We start from the raw sequence: 23,341 nt of genomic DNA on the forward strand, positions 1-23,341 counted from the left end.
TCCAGAGTTGGCTTATTACATTTTGATCAGGGCTGGATTAACCGTTAAGCAAAATGAGCATGTGCTTAGGGCATCAAGGGAAAGGGGGGCACCACATAAATTTTCCTTTTCCAGATTTACCATGGGCCAAAATTGTTGTTACAAATATACAAAAATAAACATTATTTTCCATCCAACTGTAGGTTTCATATCAAAAAATAAAATTTTATTTTGCCGCTTATTCTTGTTTATATTTTGAACTAGATATACACGGGCTGCACCCAAATCTTTTAAGTGCTTAGGGGTTCTAAATGTCTTAATCCGGCCCTGATTTTGAAGCGAAATAAAATGCATCACCATGGTTGGAGTGACTGAAAAGCCATTGGCTCCAGTCTAAGAATAGCTGACCGCACCACTGTGGGGCCGTGGAAAGTGTCTTTTCTAAACCTGGGGCATTTTCGAAATTCCGGCGCAGTAATTAACCAAGCAACCTGCTCTTCGGTTTTCCAGATCTTGTTGCTAAGTGTTTTCTTTTGGAACGATGCATGACTTTTGAAAAGGGGAGTTATAGCATCTGTATTTTTGGGATCCACTGAAATGAAAGGCGGGTTCTGAATAACAAACCTGGAGCGGGCACTGCCTCCTACCTTCCCTTTTCATCGCCCCAGGCCAGCCCATGTTTCCTTCTTCAACGTGGGCAGGGCAGAAGCCGAAAGAGAGAGAGACGCCGCTCTGCGTCGCGCGGGCCAGCCTGCAAATGCGTTGCCCAAGCTTTGCAAGGCAGCAGCTCCGAAAGCACCACGGCGACGGCGGGAGAGGCAAATCGGGAGCTGAGAGAGCGCGCCGGTGGGCGTGGCGGAGCGGCACGTGGATACCGGTCGCTGCTATTCCTCCAGGTCGGGAAGAAGCGCCGAGCGCTGCTTTGACAGGAGGCGATCGCCGAGGCGCCCGGCAGCAGAAGCGCGCGCGCGCACACAGATACAAACACACACCCACCCCTCGCCAAGGTAAAGGCCGTGCTCGTGCCGTCTCCATTGTAGTCGCGTGTGCTCCTACCTCTCCATCCCTCTGCATGGCATACTAGTATGCACGGGTAAGCAAGGCGCTGGGCGAAGCAGCCGAGAAGCCGGCGGAGGGGGCTGCTCCTGCCATCAGGTGCATCATCCTTCGCGCTCAAGCCCAAAATCCCGGCTCCCCAGGACTTTTCTCCTGCAAATCGCACATCCTTCAGGGGAGACGCGCTGTACGGGCAATGCGCGCAGTCGGCGGGGTCCCCATACGGCTGCTTTTGCCGCGGCCGCTGTTTCGGCTTTAAAGCATCCCTCCCCCTTTTCTTGGTTGGTTTGTTTGTTTGTTTGCTTTCCAGTCTCTTCTGCAGTGGAGCGTGCCGCGGGGGGGGGGGCAGCGGAGGGGTGCGATCTTGCAAGCCACCCAACTCATGCGAAAAGTCACTCCGAGGAGTTGGCCGACTTTAGCCACGGGGCTGGAGTTGCGCTTGGGAGAGAGGGGGGGGGGATCTGCTGGCATTGCTTTTGTGAGGAGCTGTGGCTTGCAAAGGCGAGCGGCTTTGCTTTTGCAAGCCTGGCGTGGTAGGGCCGGTTCGTAGCGCTGCTGCTGCTGCTGCTGCTGCTTTTCCCCGGGGCAAAGGAGCCTCGCTCTTTCCCCGCCCCCTTTCTGTGCCAGCAGCGCAAGGGTCTAGCTAGAATAAAGTTTGCATCGGGTTCAGGTGGCAGTGCCCTGCCAGGCTCCGGCGACTTTTGGACAGCAGGGAGGTTGTGCATCTGGTTTCGGAATGAATCTCGATAACCTTTCAAAGTGTTTAAATGATGTTGCATGTTTCGAAAGTGGAGAGGTGCTGCAGGTGCGAGTCCATTCGCGCGTAAAAGTCTTTCCAGGCTTCTAGCCCTCGTGCTTTTTGGTAGCGGTTAGTGCGTTTAAAATTTGTGACGAGTTCAGAAGCGGTGCTGTTTAGAAGTTTGGCTGTTGGCTCAAGAGCAGGTGGCTCCTTTTCACCATGACAGCAGATTGCTGCTGCTGCTGCTGTTATTTTTATTATTATATCTCTCCCTAAATAACGATGACGATGATCCAATTTTGCATCGGTGCATCTCTTTGTGCGCGCCCCAAATGTGGGTTTGCAAATGGCCAGGGGTGCTTAATGGGCAGTGAAGCAGCCGGAATCCATCTAAATGATAAAAGAGTTAACCCGAGAGGGAAGGGTCACGGGCTGAGAAGAACTGTGGCGAGTGGCATTTTTAGCTGCCATCAGCAAAACCAGTTTTGTGTGCATGTGAGCTCACTTTTGGCAGCTTACGGGGGGAAAGTTGCAATTTCTGCTTAAGGGCGAGGGGGAGTAGAAGTAATAATGCAAACGGATGAAGCTGTTGCCCTGCCTTGTGGGCACCAGATCTCAAACTATATGTTGTGCTGGTGGAAGCGGTAGTGTGATCGATTTTTTTATTTTTATTTTTTTTGCAGCAGAGCTACATCCGAGAAAGGGCTAAAAGGAGATTTGGAGACTTTAGCCCTTTTGCTGGGTTTTAGATAATCTTGTGTGACAAATGTCTCTGTTTCCCCCAGTGCCTGTGCTATGCTTCTGAGCATCAGGACAGAAGTGGAAAGCGTGGCCCCTGCAGTTAAGAAGTATCTGAGAGGAAGTTTTTAAATGAAGCTTTAAACAGGATTAAATGGCTTGTGTAAGTGCTGAATGCTGCTAAAGTGCCTGGGAAGCCATAAAATAGCCAGCCAAAAACAAAGTAAAAATAATTGTTAACAAGAAAGCGAAAGCTTTGCAAGGACTTAGGTAATGAACACATAACAATTGATGATACGATGCAGTAATTATTTTCGTATTTACACCATTAACGATTGTAATTTAACGTTAATGCCTTGGTATTTTATTCCTTCTCATTTGCAGACAAAAGCACATCTGAGACATCATCAGGGAGTAATTTGATATTCTAAAGTCATGAATAGAAAACACTAAACTATGCTCAGAAGTCTGACAACATAAAGCGGGAAACAGAATAACCTCATTTGCTCTTTATTATCTGTCTTTTATAATTCTGTTTACTATCGTTTGCATAAATGAATAGCTAAATTGTATGCTAACCCCATTTCTGTGGATAAAAGAATCCTTGATGCACACAGATTTGTTGGAGAACTAATAGGCTCTTCCTTGGAAAGTCAAGCAAAAAGCCCCAGTTTTAGATTAGGTTGAACGTTTTATGGAATGAAATTCAGCCAGAATGCAAATTTGATCTACCCTGCAGCAGCTATGTGTCCAATTTTGATCAGCTTCTGATTGAAATTAAATCAGGAACTTCACATCCTTCTGGCCTTTATCTGTTCACTTTGCAAAAGGAAAATGGAGTTTTATTGCCAAAGCTTGTATTTAACATCATTATCTACCTTTTGGATATTGGTCTTGAATGTGTTGCTTTAGATAATGGTTTTTGTGTGTGTGAGGGTGAGAGGGATGAAATACTACTGTTTTAAACTCCTGGCTGCTATTTAATAAATTAAAAGTAAGGAAAGTGGGTACGATGTTCATTTTATGTGCTGAAGAGTTATGGGGGAAAGAATAAGGGAAACCACTCCACAATCTTTAATGTAATCGGATTGAAACATACCTTTGCGTTTATTGATTATGGTGGATGGCAAATCTACAAAAACTGTATACAAATTTTCGGGTTTATCTCCTCACATATCTTTGACCTTCCCCCATAACATTTAAAGTTGGCAGTAGCACCTTTCCTAAGAACACTATCTGCCGATGCAAAGATGTAAGCTTTTCACTTCCACAGAGCTATGTTTGAAGAAGAATGCATGTGACCATGTTTAGATAAATTCCCAGGGACCAATTTTTGTTGTTTGTGATACAGGCTGCAGTCTGTTAAACAGCTAAAGAGGTCGAACAGAAGTTGGGGAAGGACTGCACCTGTGTTCATGTGCATAACACCTGTGTTCATCTGTAGAGATAAGTGGTCCCGTTGGTGGTGTCAGGACAGGACTTTGAGGCAGAAATCCAGGGCCCCAGTCAGCAGCAGTTCGGTAAGCCCCCCCCCCCCAATGCAGTGTGTTGCCCCCTAAAGAGGAGGACGTCACCAGAAGGTCATAAGTCCAGAGCCTAAAATTGCATTATAGCAGAATTGGTGGTCCCACATTAGAAATTTGCGCTCTTTGCTGCAATTGGAAACTCTTCTGTCACATCCTGGGCTAGTTAGTTGTTTCAGGGCTCCAGCTCATTCCCCACTGTGTCCACTACTATCTCTGTCTGTCTCTCTCTCTGTCTCTCTCTGGACTCAGCTATACAGCTGCAAATAAAACATTTTAAGTGTGCTGTAAAGTGCAATATACAAATATGACACTAGATGGTGATGGTGAGCTATGGCAAATTCAATATATTTTTCAAAACGTTTTTTAAAAAATCATTTTCACAGCGTTTTTATATGTGTGTAGATTCCACCTCTCTCTTTTTCTTTCTCTCTCTCTCTCTCTGTGTGTGTGTGTGTGTGGATGTGTATGTGTACGTGGTACGGCTCAGTGGAACCTGGTTTTCAACACTGCGATATATCACCAGCTAAACATCACAATATATCAGTATATCACAATGTCTGAAATAAGGATGGAACTATGTAGAAGCGAACAGTAGAGCCGGGCTAGAAAATAACTGTATTGCCCTCAGGATCCACAACAGTAATGGGTCTATCCTAAGCAGTACAAGGACTGGCTGAAAAGTTCTCTGCCTAAAAGTTTGGTCATTTTTCTGGGACAGTTTGAGGGTCACATCCGTGATCTGTATTGGTGCCATCAGAGGAGTAGCTGGGGGGACGGGACACTGGGCACCACACTGAGGGGGGTGGCACTTACCATGCCTGAGCCACGTGTCTCTCCTGGAAGTGATGTGGTGACTTGAGCGCCTGCAGTTGCAGGTCCTGTTGTGAATGTGATTGCATTGATAATGGCGAGGAAGGCAACAGTGCTTCTTGATACCAGTTGCTGGAAGTTACAGGAGGGGAGAGTCTTGTGCTTGAATCCTGCTTATGTGTTTTTGACAGCCGTCTGGTTGGCTACTGTGAGAACAGGAGGCTCTCCTTGCATTCTTAAGGGAAGATGATGGCTTTGTTTTCACTGCAAAGGGCTGGTGGAGAAGGAAAGGCACCCCATTTCCCAAAGCAACCAGGCCCACCAACTACATTTCCCACGGTGCTCTTGATTTCAGTTTGGTTCTAATCGTGCTCTTGCCTTTGTTCTTATATCACTTATTACTTGACTCTTAGGCGCTCTGATATAAGTGACAGCATAGACCCTTGATATGTCTTTAAACGTACTAGTCCAAATTTAATAACCCCTCTTTGGCAAATGATTCCAAAAGTCTGTTGTAAGCGCCAAAGTATGGAGTGTACTTTGCTGTAACATTAAAATCCATTAGAGTATGAATGCACTTTATAAAAGAGGCATAAACAAGAATCATTGTTTTTCTTGTTTTCCAGAAAAGATCAATCGAAACTGGGCATTAGCTACAGATCATACATCTTTTATTCTTAATGGGTTAAATACGTGAAGTTGCATTTATTCTGTATTTGGACTTGATGTCCTTTTTCATAGAATCATAGAATTGTAGTTGGAAGGGACCCCAGGGGTCATCTAGTCCAACCCCCTGCAAGGCAGGAATCTCAACTGGATCATACATGACAGACAGCCATCCAGCCTCTGCTTAAAACCCTCCAAGGAAGGAGAGGCCACCACCTCTCATGGGAATCTATCCCACTGTTGAACAGCACTTACTGGCATAAAGTTCTTTCTGATGTTCTGATTAAGGCTGAGATCCTGGACACACAAGAAAATCAGCTCAGAGTAAAAATATTATCCATGCAGCATCCTAAAGAGATGTGTATAGAAAATCATTGCACTGTCTTCAGGATCCATGACAGTGATGGGTCTATGCTAAGCAGTACAAAGGCTGAACCTTATTTACATTAACAACACATCTCTGCTCTAAGCCAAAAATGGAGCAGGTCCCTATATGAGAGATGTTGTCTGCAGACTCAGCCTTGACAGCACACTCCCAGGAAGCGCTACAGAGACTCATGAACCGTTTTGCCCAAGCCTTCAGGGCGTTGAGTCTTACCATTAGCCTGGCAGGGATCAGGACATCGCCAGCATTCCACACATCAGCATTGGTGATCATACACTTGAGGTGGTAAGACAATTTTGTCTACCTGAGTTCCACCATAACCAGCAGCCTCTCCATTGATGCTGAGCTGGACAAGCATATTGGCAAGGCAGCTATGGCAATGACTCGCCTCTCCAAAAGAGTATGGGAGAAAGTGATGCTAATGTCCAATACCAAGATGAAGTTCTACCAGGCTTGAGCATGCTGCTTTATGGTAGTGGGCAACTTAGACCAGCCAGGAGCGACGCCTCAACGCCTTCTGCATGTGCTGTGTCAGAAAGACTTTGGGCATCACATGGCAGGACAGAGTCTGAAACAAAGATGTGCTCTCTCTTGCCCACATTCCCAGCATGTTCACACTCCTGCCTCAGCGACGTCTTGCTTGGTCATGTACACAGAATGGGAGAAGGTGGGATCTCCAAGGACATGCTCTATGGGGAGCTGGCTTCAGGCACCAGGCCCGTTGGCAGGCCAACTCTGTTACAAAGATGTCTGCAAACATGACATGAAGGCTGGCAACATCAACCCCACTGTGTTGAGTCAGGCTGTTCATCCATAGTAGCGACCAGAGGATGAATGACTGGTGGGAGGAGCACAGAGATAAGAAGCACCATGGTGCATCTGCAGCAGCACAACCGGACGCATTCATTTGGCCCAGCTGCAACAAAACGTGTCTCTCCTGTATCAGTCTTTACAGCCATGGAGGAGCTGTAACCTTCCAACAGTTTGACTGCTTCACCCATGAAGGCGCACTATTGTCTCCCAAGACAGACAGATGCCAACAGCAACAACATATCCATCCAACTGTAAAGGAAAGGATGGTTGTATTTGCATTAATTTCAGAAGTTTCAGTGTTACCTTTTCTTGCTGGTAAGCTACTCCTATATTATTATCTAATATAATGGCATTGGAAGCAATAATACAGGGCTGAACCATATTTGCATCAAGGATACAAGTAAGCGCTCTTAAATAATAGGAAAAAGTTTTGTGGCAGTTTTGGATCTTCTGAAGAAGTTTCCATAGAAACGGTAAGGCACGTGAGAAGCTGCCATTGATCCAGCATTGGCTACAGTGAGTGGCAGCAACTCTCCTGGGCTTCGTACACAGTCCTTTTTTTCAAGCTGTGTGGTTGGAAGAGATTGAAGATGCAGGGACTGTACCTGGCACTTGTTGCATGTGGCTCTGTAAAGGAATCACACACTGACATGGAAGTTTACATTTAATATTTTTGGAAATGAAGTGTTTCAAGGCAGTTTGCTTCTGTTCGGCCCTGCCCTCTGTAAGGATACTCCATGCCATTCCCCCCCCCCCGTGGTTTTTCCTCTCTCCCCCACCAAGCAGTCAGTTAGTAGTCTGTGTCTACTGGCATGCTAAGTGTAGATTTGGGTGATATATCAATATATCATCTCAAACCAGCTTAAAGTCCATATCTTCAAAACGGTTTCATAATTTTTGACCTGGCAATATCATGAATTGTGTGTGTGTTATCCAAAAATCATGACATCGGAAAAATTTGAAGCCAGCCAATGCCTCTACATAGCTCCATCCTTATTTCAGATATTGTGATAAATCGGTATACAGTGGTACCTCGCAAGACGAATGCCTCGTAAGACGAAAAACTCGCAAGACGAAAGAGTTTTTCGTTTTTTGAGTTGCTTCGCAAGACGAATTTCCCTATGGGCTTGCTTCGCAAGACGAAAACGTCTTGCAAGTTTGTTTCCTTGGTCTTGCAAGTTTGTTTCCTTTTTCTTAAAACCGTGCATTCAGGGGGTGCAGTTGCAACTTGACTTCGAGGAGCAACTCATAGCATGTGGTGTGGTAGCTTTTTTTGAGGTTTTTGAAGACTTTGGTGATTTTTGAAGCTTTTCCAAAATCCGTGCTTCGCAAGACGAAAAAATCGCAAGACGAAAAAACTCGAATTAATTTCGTCTTGCGAGGCACCACTGTATTGAGATGTTTAGCTGGTGATATATCATGACATTGAAAACCAGATATTGCCCAGTCCTAATGCTGAGTACTCTTTGGACTGTTTTGGAAGGGGTTTCCCTTGTGAGTCCACCTACCTCTGAATATTTCGTTGGCATTTCCACAAAATACCATTTGAGTTCCCCCAAGCCTGCCAGTATTTTCCACTTGCATGTAGATGGGGTGCTGTTTTGGATACAGAAAGACCAGCACTTGAAAACTGAGTTCACATTTGGTATATATGATGATAATGAAATTATACTCGAATATTTTGTCATAATTTTTGCTTTACCTAATGGCCATGTATCCGCAAAAAAATTGCTTCATGAAGAGAGGTAGATTTGGAGCCAGGATTAGTAGGAGTACATTATGTATGTAGTTGGCATTCCTTGCCTATACAGCTTAACGGACGTCTGCAGAGGTGCAGGATCAGTGCTAATATATGCACAAGTGTCTCAATACGTTCGGCTTTCATACTTGTATTTCCCCACAACTTTTGCAGCCCAGGATACTTTTAAATTAAAGAGCATTTTCTAAATCTGAAATTTCAAAAGGCAGTAAATAAGTTTTCACAACACAGAAAGGGCAAGAGACAAAGTGATTTATAGTACTTTGGTGATGACTGTGTAATTTTACTGCCAAGCATCAAGGTCACACAAACAAGAGAGGAACAAGAAATTCACAGTAATTCTATGGTTGCCTTCACTCAGGTTACTGTTGCTGATACTACAGTACTTCCATTTTTGAAAATAAGCACTGGCAGGGGTGGTCAGGGGTCCCAAAGCAGAGGTATTTCATACTATCTCGTACCCGATCCTTTTGACTGGAATGAACTTGGAACCTTTTCCACAGAAAGCATGCATTCCTTCTGATACTGGCTTGCATTTTTTCCCATTGTCAGGAGAATTTCACTGGACTTCTTGCTTGTGATACGTGTCCCATCGACATGATTTGTTCAGAGCTAATTACTTTGAAAACATCGTGTTGCAGTGCATCTCCTATCTCAGGCTTGTTTTGCCTTAAGTGATCTCTCTAGGGATGGTGATCCAGGATAGCGTTGCAAATCAGAGTGCAAGACACTCAGCCACAGCATAGGCTAATAAACAGCTTTCCTTGGATGCAGGGCTTAGGGAAGAAAATTGGGAATAAAAGACTATATGTGTATTCTGTATGTTTTAATCAAGCATAAAGGTAAAGGTAAAGGTACCCCTGCCCGTACGGGCCAGTCTTGACAGACTCTGGGGTTGTGCGCCCATCTCACTTAAGAGGCCAGGGGCCAGCGCTGTCCGGAGACACTTCCGGGTCACGTGGCCAGCGTGACATCGCTGCTCTGGCGAGCCAGAGCCGCACACGGAAACGCCGTTTACCTTCCCGCTGGTAAGCGGTCCCTATTTATCTACTTGCACCCGGAGGTGCTTTCGAACTGCTAGGTTGGCAGGCGCTGGGACCGAGCAGCGGGAGCGCACCCCGCCGCAGGGATTCGAACCGCCGACCTTTCGATCGGCAAGCCCTAGGCGCTGAGGCTTTAACCCACAGCGCCACCTGCGTCCCAAGCATAGTACCAATTAAAAAGAAACCATGGGCATCTTTATTTGTATCCGAAACAAATAATAATAATAATCCAACATTGAATAGTATAAATAAATCTAATACAGTATCAACAAACTGAACAAATGCAGCTCATGAAATATTGCAGAGCACATAAAAACGCTGATAAACTGAACAGTCAAAATAACAAGCTATAACAAAACCCAAACAGGTTTTGACTGTGGTCTTCCTCAGCGGTCTCATGAAAGCTGCTTGGCAAAGCAAGTTATAACTCAACAGATAATAAACCAAATGTTATCATGAGCAAATCGCAAAGTAGCATCACCAGTTAGAGCTATAAATGATAACAGTCAATGGGCCTTTGAGTGCACCATATAAGTGAATAATATAGTGTTCGATCTAATGGGTACACATGGTATAATCCGGCTAGTGAGCCTTCAAATCGTGCGGCCTTGAACTGTCATGAGAGGTAAGAACAGTCCAAGGCCTCATGATCTGAAGGCTCACTTGCCAGATTATTTTTAAAAACCTGCCTTGGTCAGAACACCAACATTTAATGTTTGTTGTTTTTCCAACAATCATAGTCATATCTACCATCAAGAAAGAATGTACATCCTATAGACTATACACATAAATACAAAATTAAAATGCAATATCAATATATCTGTATCTATTTCTCTAGCTATCTAGCTATATTAAAATACAAACATACAAATAGGTTTTTATATTTCATTTCCAGTTAAATCTTTACAGTCCATCCTATTATCCTCAATGAACATTTACAGTTTTTGGACAGAAGCTGCAAATCTTGCAACTTTGTCAAACCCACACAGCAAATATGTGATTTTCACTTGATCATCCACATCGGGTATCTTGCATACAACATTTATACCTTGTGTGCCAGTATGTACTACAGTGGTACCTCTGGTAACGAACGCTTCTAGTTACGAACATTTCAGGTTACGAACTCTGCTAACCCGGAAATAGCTGCTCCTGGTTGCGAACTTTGCCCCAGGATGCGAACAGAAATCGTGCATCGGAGGCGCGCACGCAGCAGGAGACCCCATTAGCGAAAACGCGCCTCAGGATAAGATTGGTTTCAGTTTAAGAACAGATCTCTGGAACGAAATAAGTTCGTAACCAGAGGTACCACTGTACATATGTATATGGATTTTTGTATCTTATATGTATTTCATAAACACACACATTTCATTACATCTTTTCTTTGTCGAAATTTATTTCCTTTTTACGTTACAGTACTTGGATTCAGGATGTGTCATTGGGTCACCTGTAGTGACTAGAAATAGTCAGAGCCACTGGTGGAGGAAGAGGAGCGCGGGGAGAGCGCACTGCCCCTGGCAGCGCAATCCTTGTGGGGTGCCATCACGGCTGCCCCCCGGCCTGCGCTGGGTGCCATGCCCCCTCAGGCGGCGCACCACGCCCCCAGGATGCATCTCACGCACCTGTGGGTGGGGTGGCACACCCCCAGGATAATAGTGCCTTCTACCAGTTTTCCTGTGGGACGCAGGTGGCGCTGTGGGTTAAAGCCTCAGCGCCTAGGACTTGCCGATCGAAAGGTCGGCGGTTCGAATCCCTGCGGCGGGGTGCGCTCCCGCTGCTCGGTCCCAGCGCCTGCCAACCTAGCAGTTCGAAAGCACCTCCGGGTGCAAGTAGATAAATAGGGACCGCTTACCAGCGGGAAGGTAAACGGCGTTTCCATGTGCGGCTCTGGCTCTGGCCAGAGCAGCTTCGTCACGCTGGCCACATGACCCGGAAGTGTCTCCGGACAGCGCTGGCCCCTGGCCTCTTAAGTGAGATGGGCGCACAACCCCAGAGTCTGTCAAGACTGGCCCGTACGGGCAGGGGTACCTTTACCTTTACCTTACCTGTTTTCCTAAAATAGTTTGCTGAGCTCATTGTCCTGCTTTCAATGTATGATACGTTCATAAAATAGATTTTATTATAAAATGAAACACACACTGGTTAATTAGAGTTTTCCCCCTCCCCCCCCCATATACCCAGTTGTTGAATTCATACTGTCCTCTTTATATTTCCAGGATATAATTACTGTACAAAGAAAGGGAACACGTTACAAATTAACTCATTCAAACTCAGTGCCTCCTTTAGCCATTTTCATGGGACAGGAGGTGATTACTAGGAGTTTGTTTTTACTATGATTCTATATGATGATGGAGGCTGGGAATGTCAACCACATTGTTGTTTTGTTCTTTAACTTTCTTCCTCTTTTTCTAGGTGGAAGTCATGTCAAGTGCCATCTTCCCAGCTCCTTTCCCTCTCTTTTTCAGTTGCTATGGTGCAATGAGAGGTAAGCTAAGCTTTAAAATATTTCTAAAAGAAGAATCAAGTTCTGGACCTGGTGGACATGTAACATTCTGGATTATGTTGCCATGGTTAAGCAATCAGGAGCTGGCCTTGCATGCTGACTCCTCTTCTTTTGGAGCCTAAATGGTCCCCACTCTCTCTAAAAAGGGCATTTGGCACTGTCATTAAACATAATTAAGGCCAACCAAGGTTCCTCCTTAAGAAGGTACTAGAATTTGATGCTAATTTGTATCCAGGGCTTTTTTCCAGGGGGTACTCAAGAGTATGAAATACTGGCACCTCTCTTTTTTTGTTAAAAAGTGTGACACTTACTGTAACAACTTCATGGTGAGTACTGGCACCTATTTTTCTAAACAAAAGCACTGTTTGTGTCTATGTAGAATTAACCATGGCTAAAGTTTTATGTTGGTGTAATGGTTAACACAATTAAGGAGCAGGGTGGTGGTGGAATTAATGCTATGGAAGGGAGGTTTGGAAGTATGTAATTTCATGGCTTTCTCCGACTTGCTTAACCATGGTTAGGTTATGTGAACCAGCCCGGTACTCTGCTGTATGCAACACTGCTTGAGATGTTTTAGCTATGTTAAGCAACAGTATAGAGATGTTCTTCAAGTGAGCAATTGTAAGAGTATTCTCAGCAATTGAACCGAGGCGTACAATTGTCAGTGCCACGAAATTCTGCTTTCTGTTGCACGAGGGAAGGAGGATTTGCCTAGGAACAATTCATTGGCTATGACAGTGGTGCGCATTAAGCATTTCTTAATATTGAGCTGTGCCTGGCTTAATGTCAAAGGTGAGAAGAAGCAGGCTCAAATTTCCCTCGAAGTTGCCTTGTCTAAGAATCAAGGTACACACTCAAGTAATTGTGTGAAAATAATGTACATGCTTATTTTTTAAAAAAATCAGAACTAGATTATGCTGGTGGGGGAGGACACATAAGTAGGATCGGGATGAATATCATTGCCCTAATACTACCAGCCGTGGGAGGGAAGGTCCTATATGTGTGTAGTTTGACCTTAAGAAGCCCTTTCCTAACGTGTTGGAGCTTGGTTTGAATATGCAGGAGTGGTGGAAAATATAAACTGATGTACTTGGCCACTATTGCAGGGGTGGGGAATCTGTGGCTTTTTGGCTGTTGTTGAAGTTTGCCCACAACAGTCTCAACAAGCATGGCCAGTAGTTCATGATGACCCTTTGCTACTGTTTTAAAATTCAGTCCTGGTTTTGTCCACAGTTATGCTTGAGAGTGAGTCTTTTGGAGATGGAAGGACCATATAATTTTTATTTGATTGGCTGAATTCTCAGATCCACATTGCAGTGCCCTAATTCTTTTTCTTGTGGCGTACAAAGATACGCAGACCGCCAGATGTATCCCTTTCTCTCTCACCTTGTCTCATCTTGTGTGTTTTCCTTCCACCAGCTTCTTGACAAGCTTACATGGAAAGATCTGTATTTGGTTTCTTGCAATATAGCACAGGGAACCCGAGTTTTCCCTATCGGAGATAGGATTCCTAAGTGTGAATTCATACATTACATTATTCACACGATCACTTTGATAACTCGAATGTGTGGAAATGCTGTCAACAGTGTGTCAGGTGAGAAGTCATTAGTCACAATTACCTCTTATCACTCCCAGGCCTTTATCTGTTCTGCATGTCAGGCATCATGCAACATGTGATGACAGTTGCAAACTGAACTTTTGAACTCGCTTCCAGTTTGCCATTGTGGCATGTCCAGCATCCCCAAATCACTTAGCCTTCTGCATCTGCCGTTGTGTCCTATAAATTACTGTAACAACCAGCTGAAGAAGTATATCTCATGTCTGTTAGGTCCCTCCCTTTTGGAAAACGCAAAAGAGTGCCTTTGGCCACAAACCTTTCAGCTTATTCAATAAGCCTATGATTATTTAGTCAAAACAAAACAGTAGATTTTTGAGGTGGGTAAAATGGCTGAGAAACTGCCCTTGTTGATTTTGTAGATGTAGATTTCTTAGTATAAAAAAGTTGGCTTCAGTTCTAAACTATTTAAATGTTGTGAACCCTTTATTTATTTATTTATTTATATAATCATGGTTGGCAAACCTTATGATATCTTATTTGGAAATGGCAGTCAGGCAACCTTTTGGAATTTCCAGCTCTCCCCAAACTGATAAATTGTGTGACCTGGGGAAATTTCAAGATTAGATTAGAGGTACATTTATTGTAGAAAATGTAACTGATCTCACACACGATCAATTACAATTAAGATAATTCCGCTGGATATATTTATAAATGTATATAAATGTACCATTGTGAGTATATTAGGCTGGATTATATTAACTGTCACTTAGAACCAAATTCTGAGGAATCCTGAGTGGCAGGAATTCTTTGTATAGACTGTGTCCTTTCTCTAGCCAACAGGTGTAGAAATAAGGACACTTTTAAAAAAGCTAAAATTATATACCAACTGAAATCCACAGAAACACATAATCAAGTAGCTGGGAGCATGGTTGGAGAAATGTGCCTTAGCACCGTTGTATGTGCCTTAACACCACATCAGCTACCTGACCAATTCAGAAATAGACATTTTGTCCAGTGAAAAGTTAACATTAAGTGAAGGAACACATAATTCAGTTAATATGCTCTTCAATGTTTATGTGAGGTTGACAGAGGGAGAGTGTGTATTTGTGCAACTAGTATCCCAAATAAACATATTTTAAGCACTGGTGGGAGATGGTGATTAGACTCTCCCATGGTTTTTATTTTGCTCATTAGGAGACCCCTAGGGAAGCTTTGAAGTTTGCGGATCTGATGCTCTAGGAGAGAATGTTTAATCCATTACTCCCATGCTTTCCCCTTGATATAAATCCTGCCTTCTGCAGCTACTATTATCTGGTCAGGGCGAAAAAACAAGGGCAGATTACTCTGTGAAGCTACTAACAACTGCTGGGCAGGGGGAGTGATTTGCATCTGAGAAAGGGTTAAATACTCTTCTGCATAGTAATACATCCTAAAACTACTTGTGGCTGCTAATGAACAAAAATGAAATAAAAAATGTGGGAAATCTTAAATCTGGATCTTTCATATCACATCTGGCTTGGCCTGAAGAATAAAGCAAGCAAATTTTGCTGGGGATTTGCCACTCTTTGAGAATTGGATTTCTGATATTGTCAGAGCTGCCTCCAGGTCCCAGCTCACAGAGGACCAACGCTAGGCTGTAGTTATGTACAAAAGTCTTTATTGAGGTTCAGTTTCCATTTTAAAGCCGCAGCGCGCAGCTCTACGTCTCGACCTTCGACCGGCGAAGTCCCGTCTGAGTCTCCGCCCCTTCCACACCAGTTTAAGACTCTTGCTTTGCTCCACCTCTTCCTAAGTTCCTTTCTCCTCTGGGCCCTCCTGCCTGCTAGGGTTTCATCCTTCCTGGACTCCTCTGACGCTGACCCTGATGATTCTTCCCCCTCCTTCCGGCGGGCTTTAGGACCTGGTTCCCTATCCGGGCTACCTTCTGTGCCGCTCGCCTGTACATTTGAACTTGGCGCGCGCGCCCAGCCTGCAACTTTCCTCTTGACCGTTCCCTCGCTCTCCGATGGAGGCGTGGCCAACCCTGACTCATCTTCTCTCGCTGGTGGTGCATGTGTGGGCTCTGATACCTGGGACTCCTCCCCCCCACTACGCTCTGGTGGGGAAGCTGGTCCTGATTTCCAACTGCTGCTCTGGGAGTCCCCGCTGGCCCCTTGCTTCTGGGGTGTCCCCCTTGGGTCCCCCCTTGCCCTGCCCATCGGCGCCCCCTTCTGTGAATCTTCCGATTCGCTGGAGAGGCTCATGGAATCTATCGGGCTGCTGTCATCTTCTCCTACGCTGCCCTCGGATTGCTCCCCCTCGCTCTCCATCTCCTCTCCTCCCTGCGCTCCCGCTGAGTCCCTGACAGATATATATGAAGTTGGCTGTGGGAATAAAAAAATTGTTGATTTTTATGAATTAATCACATTTTGAATCAAACATTTGATGAGCATATATGTGCTTTAGTTGATCCCTATGTCCAGTAAACACAAAAAATAAGGAAAGCCTGATTAATTTATATGTTTATTGGCAAAGTGTCTGTATCTATTTATTGGTAGAATATTTGGCCAGGAGAAATCTGAATGTCTCCTGTTCTCATCACACAGAATCAATTATAAGGAATCATTTTTTTATTTTTAATAACCTACGACTAGTAGCTCTCTAGTCTTTTTTCTTAAGACCATCAAGGCTGATGCCACTGTCTTTCAACTGGAAATGCGTAGAACTTCAGCTGTTTGAAATTAAGATGAAATTCTCTTGCCTAATTTATGAATCAAAAGAATGTATGTGTTTTATGTAGGATTTTGGGTTAGGCTGGAGAGTTAACATAATGGGAGTGGTCTTGCAGGCTTTCTTTTCTCTGGTAGCAAACTTGAATAGGCACAAAACCGTTGTTTATGTTTCCTGACATCTGGATTTTTATCATTCAGTTAAAAATATTTGGCGATCTTAAATACCGTATGCCCTTTTATAACAAAAGAAGTATATGCTTGAATGCTGAAGTAACTTTGTCTCCACATTTTGAGATGAATTGGTAGGAATCTGTAAAACCAATGAAGGCAAAGAGACATTCAGGTCCAGCTCTCTCTGGTTTTCCTGTTCTCTTCTTCACTTTTGGTTTGGGAAGGGGACCCAGAGGCTAGTTTGGGTTGTGTCGCTTCTGTAATTATAACTATGCTGGCTTCAGTGGGAGTAACATCAAACAATAGTCTTGATGATGGTTCAGTTAATTCACTTTCAGAAGTTCAATAATTCATCTTCGAAGTGTCAGCAGCTGGCTCTTGTTAATGGTAAGCCTTTCATTTCTGTTAAATCAATTGTGAATAATAGAAGCTTTCAGAGAAAAAATGATGAAGTAAGCATTGATTTCCAAATTGGGTGTCTGATCTGGAACATTAATAAAACACAGGGCAGGCAGACAACAAGTACCTAATACATTCTGATCACCTAAGCAGTAATCAAAGAAAAATCAATGATTTTTGTGTATGGTGCTAGGTCTTCTAACACTTCACCTTCTTCCATTCATCATTGTGTCTATAGCATCAATTTTATAATTGTTCTGACTTGTTTTTTATTATATATAAAAAAGTTTTATAGTTTGCATCATAGCGAGTCATTTATCACAATGGATCTGGCAAATCCTGGTCATTCCGCCTCATAACTCTACTGGAAAACTCCATTTTTTGTTTATATGCATTAGGGCTCTCCATAAAGGCCTTAATTGGTATCAAAATGCTTCCAAGTGAAATTAAATGCTCTTTAAAATATCCTTAATGGATTTTATGGCTTTTTGAATTGCCAGCCTCCGGGTACCATTTTGTATGTTCTATATATATGTTTCTATTACCCTCTTCCCCCAGGCTTTAAGGAGTTTCTGAATTGCATAAGGTATCCGTAATGTATGTATGATGCGATTATAAATATCTGTAACCTTCGAAATGCAGGTGTAGTTGAGAATTGTTTCAAAAGGCTGTAGGAAAGCATAGTTGCTATGAAATGTTGAGACTGGGCAATGCAGAAAATTAGCAGGAGTACCCCACATGCACTGGCCTGCAAAACTGATGTGGGCCAAGACTGATCTCAAAAAAGTACACCACACTTTGTTCATATTGCACAAAAGACCCACGAGCACTTTATTACAGGGGCCAGAAAACTGGGGGGGGGGGGGGGGAGAGAAGACCCCCTCTTCCAATCTCCCAGCCATTCCTTGCAGATTTCAATCTGTAGTCAAGGATTTAAAAAATAGCGTGCAAATGTTTTTCATGGGGCAAGCATGTACAAAGTGCTCAGCATAATTTCTGCAGGCCAGAAACTGCCAGTACACCTTTTAACTTTTTGATTCTGGCTAGAGCTATTGCTTTTGCCACACATCCTTTTGTGTTTCTTACACAGTCCTGTTTGCACCCCCCCCCCCATCTCATCTGCCTTCTGAGGGGTAAGATGGAAAACTCCACTTGCTTTAGCCAGCAGAGGAGTGACTTGTGACAATGTGTGAATTTTTTTTCTTTAAAGATAGACGAACATGACTTGACGCTTAAAGCATTGGTCTTTCTAATCAACATTGCATAAAACAGAAACAGAAAACCTGTGGATCTCTGTATGTTATTGGATTCTAGGTCCCCTAAACCCCAGTCAACATGGCCAGTAGTTAGAGGTGAGTCCAACAACCTGGGTATCTGAAGGAACATCTCTCCCTGCATCCAGGGGCATAGGAAGGGGAGTGTGGCCTGGCCCGGGTGTCAACCTTGAGAGGGCTAACAAAATGGCACACTGTGGGGCCTGGCCTGCAGCGTGCCCGAGCCATGCCCCTCTCCTGGGAGTGACGTGGTGGCTTGGGGCCCTGTGATACCCAAAATGGCAGCATGGGGCTTGCGTCTGCCAGGTGGACTCCATGGGCAGCTCACTGCACTGGGCGAATCGCCGTGGCGCCCCTGTGTGCGGTTCGCCGTGGCACCCCTGTGCGTGGATCGCCCCGCCCCGTGGGTGGATCGCCCCACCCCTACCACAGTCGGTACCGGAGCAACTAGCTATGCCCCTGCCTGCACCCCAAGTCCTACCCAGATTCTGAGGTCAACTGCAGAGGCTCTTCAGAGTGCTATCATTGGCAGAGTTCCAGAACTCAAAGACTTCCAGAGATTGCTCCTACTCTGTATGTTTTCTGGCACCAACAGAATGCCTTGCTCTTTCAGCAGGCATTTGGATAACAGTATATTCAGACGGAAGGATTTGAAAGTTTGTGTTTGAAATTGTATTTGTGGTATAAAAGGTGGTGTAAAATTTAAAAGTGAAATGAAATGAAAAGAAACAAAACGAAAAAACGGCTGGTCCCTGGTGGGACCCCCTGACCAGCTTAGCCATCGGAAACCCGGAGCAAGTGTACCAGGTTGCCCCCCTCCCTGCATGGACCAGTTGTGGTGGGATATAAACAGTAGTGGATAGTGGGGTGGGGCAGTGATGCTCACCTGAGCTCATGATGGCCGAGTCACTGCAACTTACAGGCAAGGAGAGGGAGAGTGGCAAGGTGGTGGGGAGGCGGGCACAGAGCAAACATGGTGACAACCCTACCAAGCCACCCACTGTTGGATGTAAATAGAATGAATGAATAAATAAAAATCTGGAAGGTTATAAGTTGTCTGCCCTCATTGCATATAGTATTCAGTTTTGAAGATTCTGAGCTTTAATTGGCAAGTGCATGGTTTCGCCAAACCAAACAATTCTGCTGTTGTTTTAATACAAATCCTCAAGCGGATAATTATAAATGCATTTTACATCCATTTCGAAAGTTAAATGTTAGCACACCGTTACTTTAGGAACTACAAAGGAGACTCTGAAGGGCATAACTGCTTGTTATATATGCAGTGCAATACTATTGGAAACGTAGCACAGTTACTATTAGACTGAAATATGGCTGAGTTTGGGGATTCTGCTGAAGTTTTCGTTTTGGAAAAGGAATAGTTTTCATAGAAATATCAAAGAATAAAGCCATATGCTGGGTAAAAAGTGGAAGCGTTTTATTTATCAGTGTGTGCAGTTTTTGCAGAAGTATTCAAAGTATATTACAGACATCTGCTAGCAACCCGCACTAACAATAAATTCAAGAGTAAGGCAACATTCGTGGAGGATAATAAAAGATGGAAATAAAGTTTTATCTTTGGAATAAGCTGATTTCACCTTCCATCCCAATCTTATCCTTCCAGAGCTTCTCCACATAACCTTAAAGAAGAAATGTGCTGAGAATAACGTGTATTTATGAGCAATCAAGCTGATTTGTTGGAATGTGGTCCTTTTTTTGGCAGGAGGGAAGGAACCTAGGATGTTGGAAGCTTTTGCTGTAGATTCTGGATGTAGTGTTTAATTTCATGCCTTGAGTCCTTTATTTACTCTTGAAGTTTTATTTTTCTGTAGCCTGACTCTTTCTCCTGGAGAAACGTCTCATCTTCATTAGAGCAGAGGGCAAACGGGCATCCTAAACTCTTCAGTTTTTTGTTTGGTATCCATCAACTTGGGTGTCCTGGTGCAGAATTCACTGACAAAGCGGGTGTCCTGTAGGTGTTGTTTTATTTTCATTTTTGCAGCGAATTTCCATGCTCCCTTTCCGCACCAAAGTCTTGACTTAAAAGTGGTTATATGGAAAAACTCTTCACTATTTAGCATAGTTGGCAACGAGTAAGGTTGTTTCTTAATAGTATATATATTTTATATTGGATGAAATTAATCAAAGCATAGGCATTTCTGGACTTGAGAGGCTCCTTGGCATTGTGTGTGCTGACCACTTCTTCCAGCGGGCTTGATTATGCCATGATAAGGGACAGGCTTTGCTGACGTTGGGTATAGGGAGCTTCCCCCCCACAGTTAATCCTAGACAATTTCTTGGGGTGGCTAACATTTTTTTTCTACATTCCATCTTGGCCAACACACCAAGGGCCACATGCAAGTATTTGGTGTAGTCACCACACACTCTTGCTTGTATAGGCATAGAGCACACCAACATTCAAAGACCACACCCCTCTTCCTCAGCTGATCCAATCAAATCAGCTGGACAAGGGTTATCACTCGCTCCATTCATTGTATGATCAATCTGATGCCTTTGGGTGATAAGTCTTGTAAGATAGTATTTCCCAAACATTTAAAAAATGCAGTTATAGTTATACTTGACTTTCCCTATGTAGACTAGATTTCTGTTCATCTTGACCAGGAGTCAGCTACCTTTATCAGCAGGGGGCTGGTCCACTGTCCCTTAAACCTTGTGGGGGGCTGGACTATTTTGAGGGGGGCGGGGGGAAATGAACGAATTCCTATGCCCCATAAATAACCCAGAGATGCATTTTAAATAAAAGCACACATTCTACTCATGTAAAAGGATTTAGTAGGTGATTGGGCCGGATCCGGTCCCCAGGCCTTAGTTTGCCTACCCTTGATCTTGACAATACCCTTTCAGCTAAAAACGGCTGATTCTTAATAAATGTACTGACATCTTTTATTGATAAGCAGATTACGCACAAGACAGATTTTAGCAAAACATTAGGTATCCCCAGCAAAAAAATAAAGAAAGAAAAGAAATTAAATCCAAGTCTTTTACATTTATATCTCATAATTGGCCCAGGTAGCTATGGAATATGAAACATGTAAAGTTGTTGTTTGTTTGGTTTATTTGATAAATTCGTGTCCTGCCTTTTAGAAAATTTCCCAGAAGGTGACAAACAACTATATGAAGTTAAACAAACTTCTAACAATGATTTATAAAACATTCCAGTGAAATGCAAAAATTACGCAAATACTCATTGGTAAAATGTGAAAAAACTGGCAACTGTCAAGATGACCAAAATATAGCCAAGTAGAAAAGAAAGTCACTAAGGTCTGCTTCCGATAACAACACCTAAAACCTCTGAGTAAAGGTATGTCTCCAGGTGTTTCCTGAAAGCTGCAGTGTTGTGACTTGATAGATCTTGGTGGGCTATGAATGCCAGAATCTTGGAGCTTCTGCAGCAAAGATCTTCATTGCTGACCTCAGAGTGTTGGCAGGTTGATAATAGGTGTGAAGAACTGACCTATGACATTTAAAATTATAGTGGTTGCAACCAAAACTGCTTGACCGTGCGGCACACAGAGTATTCGTGCAGCTGCATTCTGGCCCTGCTGGATTTCTTACAGATTTTTTAGAAGCGGTGTGTGAATTTCCCCTATTTCTTAAATACATCAATCCTTGTAGTTGCATCTCTTAATAGCTTTATTAAATCTCGGGGAAAGCAATAGCCAACCCAATATCCTCTTAGTAACAGTGCGGATTTCCTTCTTTAATTGTTTGATGAAATTAGTGTCACTATGGAGCAATAAAGTTGGATAGTCAGTTGAAGTGGAATTTGATTAGCTTGGTTTTTTGCAGCTTGCAAATGCAAGCTCCTGATAAATGTTTAACTAGCGGTCAAAAGTTCTTTCTGGAGGCTGTTCTATTAAGCCCAGATCCATATATATTCCAGCCCCCCCCCCTTCTTCACACACTTACCTGCCTAACCACAAAACCAGTATGGTAGTCTGCGCTTTATTAATTTGGCTGCAGGCAACTATTGCAAACAAGGCGCTATCATTTTCTGTTGCTTAGCATGTGCAAACAAAGCGTTATCTCCTTGTCAGTCAGCAGGGAGCAAATGACTCTGGGGTTGCGGTGCTCATCTTGTTTTACTGGCCGAGGGAACTGGCGTTTGTCAGCAGACAGCTTCCGGGTCATGTGGCCAGCATGACTAAGTTTCTTCTGGTGAAACCAGAGCAGTGCACGGAAACGCTGTTTACCTTCCTGCTGGAGCAGCACCTATTTATCTACATGCACTGGCGTGCTTTTGAACTGCTAGGTTGGCAGGAGCTGGGACTCAACAACAGGAGCTCACCCTGCCGCAGGAATTTGAACCGCCGACCTTTCGATCAGCAAACCCAAGCGGCACAGTGGCTTAACCCACAGCGTCACCCGCATCCCAGCATTAATAGTAGTAGTAGTAGTAGTAATAATAATAATAATAATAATAATAATAATAATAATGATAAATGTTCTAATATAAAACAAAGATAGCTGAAGGCAGGCTGGGAGAAATTAGTATCTCCTTTTGGAAATGAGCACTATCAAATGCACTAGATATATCAATTGCACTTGGTTAGGGATCTGTGTTTTAAAAAGCTCCCTAACAAATAATTTGCTTAGTGACATCTTCTTTTGCACCCATCACTTTAGGTAAAACTGAATTTGAAAGGGCTTTGTCTTCACAACACCTTATTATAAGTGTCTTTGTCTTACAGGGCTAGGTCAAGCCACACATAATAGATAGAGTAAAGAAATCAGCATTGCCCAGTGACTTGGAAGGTGCGAAACCTCCTGTGGGCTAGTATGCAGAGTCTTTACCAAGGAATTTCTGTAAGAAGACAGCTTGATGAGTCTGTTTTCGCCTGGCAATTGCTTAGGTTAGGACACAGGGGACTCTGATTAATGACCATCTCCCCCCCCCTTCCTTTCTTTTTTTTTAAGGAGGCACATGTGTCCTAAATGAAAGAAAGATTAAAGTAATTTATTATGAATTATTCAGATATATATCAGTCCTGCCATTCTGAAAGAGTGAAGTGTAATAAATCTGCCTTATAAGAATAAGAGCTCTCAAATATAAGAACGCTAAATAATACCATAAAAACTGCTTACCACCCTCGTTTTGTTTTGGTTTTTTGGTTTTGATTTCACCCTGACTGTAGCTTTGGCAGTCTTAATTAAATGGCAAACTGGAAATACTTTTTAATCCAAATAAGGATTTTT

General features: G+C 43.5%; 1 protein-coding gene across 6 annotated transcripts in view; it reads left to right on the top strand.

The window, feature by feature from the left end:
• RARB (retinoic acid receptor beta) overlaps nucleotides 1-23,341 on the top strand; it is a 357,399-nt gene that overhangs the window by 14,886 nt on the left and 319,172 nt on the right. For 4 of the 6 annotated variants that reach the window (XM_079947362.1, XM_079947368.1, XM_079947366.1 and 1 more), the window contains exon 3: nucleotides 11,924-11,996. The gene's annotated coding sequence lies outside the window, so the exon portion shown is untranslated. Of the gene's footprint in view, nucleotides 1-844; nucleotides 1,073-11,923; nucleotides 11,997-23,341 lie in introns of those variants that run through there. The other 2 variants (XM_079947363.1, XM_079947365.1) reach the window with 2 other exon arrangements.

The sequence above is a fragment of the Podarcis cretensis genome (assembly GCF_951804945.1).
Source record: "Podarcis cretensis genome assembly, chromosome: 12".
In the NCBI taxonomy this organism is placed as follows: domain Eukaryota; kingdom Metazoa; phylum Chordata; class Lepidosauria; order Squamata; family Lacertidae; genus Podarcis; species Podarcis cretensis.